This window comes from Sorex fumeus, unplaced genomic scaffold (genome assembly GCF_029834395.1).
Source record: "Sorex fumeus unplaced genomic scaffold, SorFum_2.1 ptg000106l, whole genome shotgun sequence".
In the NCBI taxonomy this organism is placed as follows: Eukaryota; Metazoa; Chordata; class Mammalia; order Eulipotyphla; family Soricidae; genus Sorex; species Sorex fumeus.
In genome coordinates, this window is record NW_026606163.1 from 101262 (window position 1) to 110850 (window position 9589).

The 9589-nt window shown below is 40.2% G+C and overlaps 1 non-coding gene across 1 annotated transcript; it reads left to right on the forward strand.

The window, feature by feature from the left end:
- Positions 1 to 5959: 5959 nt before the first annotated feature.
- LOC130042638 (U6 spliceosomal RNA) lies at positions 5960 to 6066 on the forward strand. The gene has a single exon (XR_008795289.1). It is a non-coding gene; the product is annotated as a U6 spliceosomal RNA (small nuclear RNA).
- Positions 6067 to 9589: the final 3523 nt, after the last annotated feature.

The following is a 9589-nucleotide window of genomic DNA, read 5'->3' on the forward strand; positions in this document are numbered from 1 at the left end:
GTCTTACATGAGCTTACCTCTTGTTTTAGCTAATTGTTTTACCTACTTGTTTTAGTTTTACCATTTACATTTAAATTTGTCACATAGGTAAGCTATGATTATTGTTTGAATTTATTGCTTTCAAAATATGCACCCAGAATAATATGCGTGGAATCTGTTATAAATTTTAATGTTACTGAGAATTAATTGGACACACTTGTCTGACTTCCTTTAAATAAAGCTGAGTTAAAAAAAAGTCTATGAAATTACACAGCTTATTAGGGGTTGAAATGTACTTGAGAGCAGAAATGTTATCTCTCAGTTTCTTAAGTTTCTGACCAGTTTTTTTTTTTAATTGAATCACTGTGAGCTACAGTTACAAAGCTTTCACGTTTGAGTTTCGGTCATACAATGATCGAATATCCATCTCTCCACCAGTGCACATTTTCCACCACCACTGTCCCCAGTATTCCCCCTGCCCATCCCAACCCCCCTGCCCCCTGTGCCTCTATGACAATTTCTCCCACACTCTCTACTTTTCAGCATTATGGTTTGCTTGAATTTATCCACTACCATTCAAGCCTGCCTTGCCAGGGGCAGATGCAGATACTGTATTATCTATTGCAGATACTTTACTATCTATTGCTTACTATGAATAACACGAGAGGTCACATGACCACAAACGCAACCAAACACTTCTGAAATTCAAAAATTGTAAATGGTTGGGTCCAGAGACATCTCTGTAGGGAGCTAATACATTTTGAGATTCATTTGGGAGTCTCTGAATCAAGACTGTTGATGCACTGAGATGGCGCCTGGAGGCAGATTGTGGGCATAACAGCCAGGATCCCAAGAGGGCAGGGAGACTTGGAGGGACAGCCCGTCTCAGCTACTGCCATGTGGCCTGGAGTCTTAGTCCTGGAATCCGCATACCTGGGTTTTGCTTCTGGAAACTCGTGGCCACAGGGGTTTTATCTGGAGCGGGCAGAGAGGGCAAGTCTGTTACTGTCTGAAGTGCCCCAGTAGAATTGGCTCAGTAAGAGGTCCGGAAAGATCTCCGGTGATCTGTTGCCTGACCAGTTCTTTCTGTAGTCTAAGAGACCATGTCATGTAGGGTTTGGTCAGTCCAGGCTAGGGACCTATAAAAGGAAATAGATATCTCTTAAAAGAAAAATACAGGGAAATTAGAAATATAGAGGAAACAAAACAAAAATTAAGCTGACAAAGGTATAAAAAGAATTAAGAATAATAAGAGAAATATAGGAGATCTAAATATCACAGTCAAATACTATTTTCCTTTGGAAGCATCAAGATTACACAAAAATACTGTAGGCTATATATCTCAGCACACAAGTCTCAACCTTTAACAACATGCTACTAATCTCTAATAGAAGGGCTTAATGGCTCCTGGGTGAAATACAACAATCTTCACACATTTTTCTCTAAGAAAACTTTTTTGGATCATTTTTAGTGGATTATTCATAACAAGAAATACAAAACAAATTACTTCGGTTCTGCTTTGGGGGCAGGGTTTGGGGTTTGGGATGGAAACACTTGAAATATGTCTATGGGAAGGTGTAATGGTGGTGAAATTCATGTTCAAATATTATATTCACGGTATATATATCACGGTACTCCTGTTGTTCATCAATTTTGCTCGAGCGGGCCCAGTAACATCTCCATCATGAGACTTGTTGTTACTGTGTTTGGCATATCGAGTACGTCACGGGTAGCTTGCCAGACTCTGCCGTGTGGGGTTCAAATATTATATGTAATCAATTATTGTGAACAACTTTATAAAAATAAAATTAAAAATACTGTAGGACCTCAATATATGGATTACGTTTTTATGCTAATAATTTTCTTAGGTAATTAATTTTAAGTAAAATAGTAAATATAGAGAATAAGGTTCAGGATACTGTCATTTATTATTTTTTTGTTTTTGTCTTTTGTTCTTATCTTTTCCATTCACATTTTAACTCATTTACGACACCAATATAATAATATAAAGTTCCTAAGTTTAAAAATTACAAAGACAATAGTGGAAAAGAAAAATTACATCTCGTTCCTTTGAATTTACATTTCAAACCATCTCTATATAAATCAAGACAAAGTGAATCTTCTAGCAAAGTGAAGTTTCTGTCTGCACAGTTCATTTTGACAAATCAGTTTTATGTTCACAGTTTCTATGCAGAAAGACCATTCAACATAGTAATATCCATTCACTAAACAAACAAACTAATTCAACTAGATATGGGGCCCAAGAACTCAATATAGTAATTACTTTTTAAATTATTCTAATATTGTTGCTATATTTAAACTTGTAATCATATGCTTTCTATGTATTCTAGCCTCTGACTTAACAGTTTGCGTAGACAAATATATTCACCCATGTCTGTTTGTGAATATAGAACAGATTTCTTTTAGCTTGCCTCAGACAGAAATGTTTATCTCAGAGGACTGAACTCACCTTGCTGGTGAAATCGGCCAGGTCCACATTCAGACTCCTTCACCAGACAACTGAACGGCAGCTGTCGTTTGAGAAAATTATGGTTTTCTCAAATATTCAAATTTAGTGGGGTGACACAAAAGCAGACTTCTGAGTAGCTGGTTACTATTTTTTACTGTTTTTGGACCATTCCTGGTGGTAGTTTATGATAACAGTAATGAATTCATCAGGAATGTCTTCTTACTGTTCAATCTTTTCTAATTTTCTTTCTTTACTATTTGGAGATATTCAATCCTGTATTATCTATTATATGTGCCATAAATACATATTTATGCGTTTTACTTTTGTCTTTAATAATTTTATTCATCCCTGGATTCACATATTTTTCTACACAGAATAAGCCAATTAGTCCTCCACTCCGCCAATTTATTTTGTCTCCAGAAGAGATCCCTGCAGAATTTAATTCCTTTTCACTAGATCACTGATAAGCCAATTAGTCCTCCACTCCGCCAATTTATTTTGTCTCCAGAAGAGATCCCTGCAGAATTTAATTCCTTTTCACTAGATCACTGATCTACTTCCCAAGCTTTAAAAAGGTTTGTATTGTGACATATATAAAAGATAAAATTGACATCTTCAGGGGCTGGAGTGATAGCACAGTGGGTACAGCATTTGCCTTGCATGCGACCGACCCAGGTTGAATTCCCAGCATCCCATATGGTCCCCTGGAGCACCACCAGGAGTAATTCCTGAGTGTAAAGCCAGGAATACCCCTTGAGTATCACAGATGTGATCCAAAAAGCCAAAAAAAAATTGACATCTTTGTTCTTATGTGTTCAGCGATGTTAACTACAGTGATGATGTCGTGCAACCAACTGCCTTTCATCTTCCTCTCCCCTTCCTTCTGCAGGGTAGAGACTGCTCTGTAAATAATGCACAAGCTTTTCCCTCTTCTCTCCAGGAACCTGCAACCACAACTCTGTTCTGTTTCTAAGATTCCAGCTACTTATTAGAGTTCCTGTCTAAGCTCATTCAATGTGTGTTTCTCTGTTTCTCACTGATTTGTTCACTTAGCAGCATGTCTTTAGTGTTCACCATGTGTCAGAATTTTCTGAGAAGCTCAGTAGTGCTCTGTTTTATGTCTATACAGCATTCTGCTACTTCCTCTTCTACCACTAGACACTTGTGTTGCTTCTTCTATGCTTGTGCTATTGTGAATAATGCTGTGTGTTTGGTTGTAATATCTCTTTTTGACTCTTTTCAGTCTTTTGGGCATCTACCCTGAAGTCAAACAGCTGTACTATATGGGAATCTTATTCTGATTTTTGTCTTTAGAATTTTATTTTAAATTACTACTACTATTATTATTATTATCATCATTATTTTCTATTTGGGGAGATATGGGTCCTGGAAGTAAGCCAGACCAAAAGGGTCCGTATTTAGAGAAGATGCTGAAACACTGACAGATATGGTTTCAGAGTATGTAGCGGGTCTGGTATGTTTTCTACGGAATAAACCTTCCTTACGTGGGAGTCAACAGGGTCAGTGCTTAATGGTGTGTCTGGACATCAAGTCCTGGACATGTGTCAGGAAGGAGGTGCCTGCAATTCTCTGTCACGCCGTGACCTGGAAGTACTGTGTCACCTGCTCCCAGGCTGCTGTCTTTCCCATCGTCTTTGTGAGGGTCCAGCTCTGACTCCAGGCTTTCTGTTTGTTCCCATTTGACTTACTTGTGCTTTATTGACTTCTCCACCTAGGAGCCCTTGGGTCTAATATTTTTCCCTCTCTCTTTGTTTATGAGCACTGAGGCTAGTATGTGTATGGATTTGGGTTTTATACATAATTAGGTGGTGATGGCAGGAGTGGAAAGGGGGGTTGGACTATACCCGGTGGTGCTTAGGGCTTACTGCTGGCTCTGTGCTCAAGGATCACTCCAGGAAGTATTCTGGGGGACCATATGTGAAGCTGGAGATCAAACTGGGGTCAGCTACACAGTCTTATCCAGGTTCTGTTTCTCTGATCGTTCAAAATTGGGTTTAAGATAAACTGCTATTTAGTCATTGTATGATCATTAACAAACGAACTTTTCTTGGGTCCATTTATTTAAAACTGTAAATTATTTCTTAAGAGGTAAGTAAAAGGGATGCTGCTGGAACATAGTGTGTGTGTGTGTGTGTGTGTGTGTGTGTGTGTGTGTGTGTGTGTTTTATGATTAAAATCAGTTCTTTTATTGAGGGAGAGAAGTTACTCCAGTGTTCCCTGGTGGAGAGAAAGGGGGAAAGTGGGAAGTCAAGTTTGCTGGTGAGAACTGAAGGCTCTGCAAACATTGTCAGAATCCAGGATTTTCCGGATCTTTCCATGCCTTGTGTCTACAGATCGGCAAAGGGTTCCAGAGAACCAAATGAGAGACTTCTTTCAGCTGTCAACCAAGAGGCTTTAGGTCTTCTCTCAGCCAAGGCATCCAGTGAAAATACAATTTATTTTTCAGAATCCTCTGGGGAATTAAACAGTCTCTTTCGCATCGCATTACCATGCTCCCTGCTCTTGATCCTCTTTTCCGTGCACTCTTTCTTCAAGAATTTTTCTCATCTCTCAATCAAGATCATTGCAATGACCAAACATTTCAGAAAGCCATGATTTTTGTGACATTCCTCAAGCAAGTGTATAAAGATGTTGCACTCTTCAGTTGTGCAAGTGTGGAGATAAGTCGGGATGCATCCTTAGGAGGAGGTGACGGACCCCAGCAGAACAACCCGAGCTGCGGCTCGCCCAGGAGCCTGCAGCAGAGTCGGGGCGACCCGCCGAGCCCGGCCGAGACGAGGCTCAGGGCGCATGCGCGGGCGTGCCCAAGTACGGCGGCCGCGAGGGCCCGCGGCGGCTCCGCTGGAACATAGTTTTGAGAAAATTAAATGTGGGGAACGTTAGCCAATTAAAATTATTATGATAATTCAGGTTATATGCTTATAATAGTGTAAATAGTATTTATGTTTTTAATGGATAGTTAGAACAGTTCCCTGAAAGCCACTGCCCAGTCCCCACCTCATATGATACTTCTAGTCTGTCGCTTCATTCCCCCCTACATCCCTTGCTTGGTGATTGCAGTATAATACTTATAAACATGTATATGTATATGTATATGTATATGTATATGTATATGTATATGTATATGTATATTCCACAATTGTTAAGTAAATTGAGTGAATGATAGAACTTTGTAGACCAGCATTACTCAACAAGGGATCAAATAACTCCTAGGGGCCCACCAGGATGTTACAAGGGGAACACAGGTTAAAATCAAATAAATGGGTGATTTTTGCCTCTAGTCTTGTGACAAGGTTAGAATACCAACTGATAGAACAGGGTGCCACAAGAAGAAACAAGGCCCAAAGGGAGTTGTAGTCATTGGAAGGGTGAGAAACAATGGTTTGGGCCACTAGTTTTGTTCACTGGTTCTGGAGATTACTAAGGTGATTCAAGTGTCAGCTCTGGATATCAAAGCATTTTTCTCTTCCATAAAATTTTACTCATGATTTGCTCGCTTCGGCAGCACATATACTAAAATTGGAACGATACAGAGAAGATTAGCATGGCCCCTGCACAAGGATGACACGCAAATTCGTGAAGTGTTCCATAAAAAAAAAAAATTTTACTCATGTTGAGATAATATATTTGTGGTTATATATATACATATGTATATATGTTGCATTTTGGTGATCAGTGCTTTGTGATAATTAATGGTTTTCTCTCACCTTGGTGATTCTTCTTATTCTGAAGTTCATCCTAGTAGCATTCTAAAGTTCATCCTAGTAGCATTCTAGCTAATTTAGATTTCATTTTTTGGGGGTCACACATGGAGATGCACAGGGGTTATTCCTGTCTCTGCACTCAGGAATTTCTCCTCGCAGTGCTTGGGGTACCATATGGGATTCTGTGACTCAAACCCAGGTTGGCAGGGTAGGGACTGTAGATGAAATAAGACAGAGCTGCAAGAAGCCACTGCAGATATACCAAATCTACAGTCTGTCTTCCCTAAACTGGGTAAGGCCTCTGGCCACCAACATTCCAAGAAGAAACAAGAGCAAGAATATCCTCTTTGAAAGGACTGATAAAAAGTGAACTTTAATCTACTTTTACCTCTTGACCATGCTGAGACTTTCACCTGATCAGCATATCATTTATGACCTCATCTTTCTCTTTCCCTTATAAAAACTCACTTTTGTGCCTTCTGCAGACTCTCTCTGAATATGAGCTTTACAACTCTTTCATTTATTTATTTTTGTTTTGAGGTCACACCCAGGGGTGCTCCAGGTTTACTCTTGGCTTTGCACTCAGGAATCACTCCTGGCGGTGCTTGGGGGACCATATAGGGACCATATAGGATGTGGGGATCAAAGCTGGGTCAGTTACATGCAAGGCAAATTCCCTACCCGCTATATTATCACTCCTGCCCCTCTACAACTCTTTTTTTCTTATTTTTAATTTTTATAAGGTTGTTCGCAATAATTTATTGTATTCAATATTCTAACACCAAACCAATTCCACCACCATTACACCTTATCATCACCATTATTTTCAATTTTACCACTACTACCCAAGCCTGCCCCAAAGGCAGATCCTCAATAATTTATTTTTATTGTTTGTTAAGAGTAATTCACTAAAAATGATCCAAAGAGGGCTTTTTAGAGGAAAATGTATGAAGATTGTTGTATCTCATCTTGGAGCTGTTAAGCCTTGTATAAGAAATTACTGACGGGGCTGGAGCGATAGCACAGCGAGTGAGGCATTTGCCTTGCATGCAGCCAACATGGCCAACACAGGTTCGATTCCCAGCATCCCATATGGTCCCCTGAGCACCGTCAGGGGCAATTCCTGAGTGCATGAGCCAGGAGTGACCCCTGAGCATCTCCGGGTGTGACCCAAAAAGCAAAAAAAAAAAAAGAAAAAAAGAAATTACTGACATGTTGTTACATGTTGAGCCTTGTGAACACATATATATGTGTACATATGTATGTATGTATATATATATATGTATATAGATAGATAGATCAAGATCAGTTGCCTTCTACTTTGTGTGCTACTGTTGGTGCACCAGTGGCATAGAGTATGAGATGTAACTCCAGAAATTCCAAAATTTTAAATAGAATGATACAGCTTGAGTTAAATGCATCTCTGCCACTTGTTGCTCTTTTTCGAGATTTTTTGTGAGTCTCTGGATCATGGTCGTTAATGAGTTTATATGGTGCCCTTTTAATGCCCAAATAAACACTCTGATTGTCTCCCAATTCGGCTTTTTATTCGGTTGTTAAGGGTCATCAATTTTAATTTTTGGAGGGGTTTTTGTTTTGCTTTGTTTGGGGCCACACACCCACCTGTGCTCAGGGATTACTCCTGGGCAGTGTCTGGGGCCTATATGTGGTGCCAAGATCAAATCCAGATGGGCTATGTGCAAGGAAAGTACCTGAAGTGCTGTGCTATCTTTCTGGTCTCAATTTTAGACTTTTGAGAATGGTAGATAGTCAAGAGAATTTTGTTTCGATTTTACTTTAGGCACAGTGGTTTACTATGCTGTTAACAAATAGTAGCATTTCATGCACGACACGGTTTAGCACCAAACCCCTCACCTGAATGTCTACTTCTCTGATCATTGTGCCAGTGTCTCTCCTCTTCACTCCCCAAGGTAGCTTACTACTAAGACCAGTTCTCAATTTCTGTGACCCTTGGGTATTTGCATGTCTTTATATTCCATCATGTCTACTACATGTCTTTATATTCCATCAGGAGAGAGATCATTCTGTGTGTGTGTCTCTCTCTCTGTGAGTGAGGGCACTCACCACTTGCTTTTGGTGGTCAAGAGTCGCCTCCCCATCCCAATCAGCCTCTGCATACCACCACATGAGGGAGGAAAAAAGGCCACCAAAATGGTTGGTGATTAATTGCCATAAATTACAGTCTATGTTCCTTCATGCATTCCATTCTTCCTATGTGTCTATTTCAGTTTCGCCCCATGCCCCATTCCAGTTTCACCCTGTCCCTCATTCCAGTCTCACTCTGCCCTCATTCCCATTCCCTCATGCCCCATCTCACAGCCTTCATTATTCACCCAGGCCCCCAGAGTTGGGGGTAGCAATACAACTTGTAGTGATTGCATACTCAATATATGTAAGGTCCTTCCCTCAGGTGAACCTTCTTCTAGGACAAAATCTCATCTTGCAAGAAGATACACCCAAGGGAAGAAGACCATCTAGGGGCATATTTCTCCTTTCCTTGGTCTATTTCCATTTAAATGGTCATCTTAAATTTACTTCTTAATATTTCTAGTCATTTTGTATGAACACCGTAGCACTGTAGCACTGTACTCCTATTGTTCATCTGTTTGCTCAAGTGGGCACCAGGAATGTCTCACAACAAATTGTGAGACATGTTGTTACTATTTTTGGCATATTGAATACGTTATGGGTAGCTTGCCAGGCTTTGCCATGCAGGCGAGATACTCTCAGTAGTTTTCCCGGCTCTCCGAGTGGGGCGGAGGAATAGAACCCGGGTCAGCCATGTCGGCCGCATGCAAGGCAAACGCCTTACCCACTGTGCTATCACTATTAAGGTTTGTATTATTGGAAAATTGCTATGTTGAACAAAGGGATGGTTCTTCCTATTCCCATTTTGTTTTATACAGAAGTTTATTTTTGATCAACTTACGTCCTATAATTCGAGTAATTAAATATTTCTGAGTTGAAATAAAGAGAAACTGAACACTGTAAGATTATTAAGTTTAAAGGATGGGGTGGCTCTCCTGGAGACATCTCTCTTATATCCCAGACTACAGTCCTCAGGCCAAGTTAGTCTTGCTAACCTTAGCAGGGTCCTTATTCAGATCCTTATTTTTGGGTGATGACAAAGTTTGTCCATGACCATACTCATAACTTACTATATTTTATGGTGGTTGGCCTGTCCCTTTTAGATCCCAGGATAGCTTATGGCTTGTCCCTTTTCAATGCTTGGGTAGCTTACGGCTTGCCCTGAGTCCATCCAAGACCCTCACTGGAACCCTCCTTTTGGGGTGCTAGGAACTAAGGACAACTGAGGCTTAAGTCGAGTAAATATGACAGATGCCCAGGAATAAATATTGTTCTGAGTCAATTAACTCCCAGAAGCACAGCATTA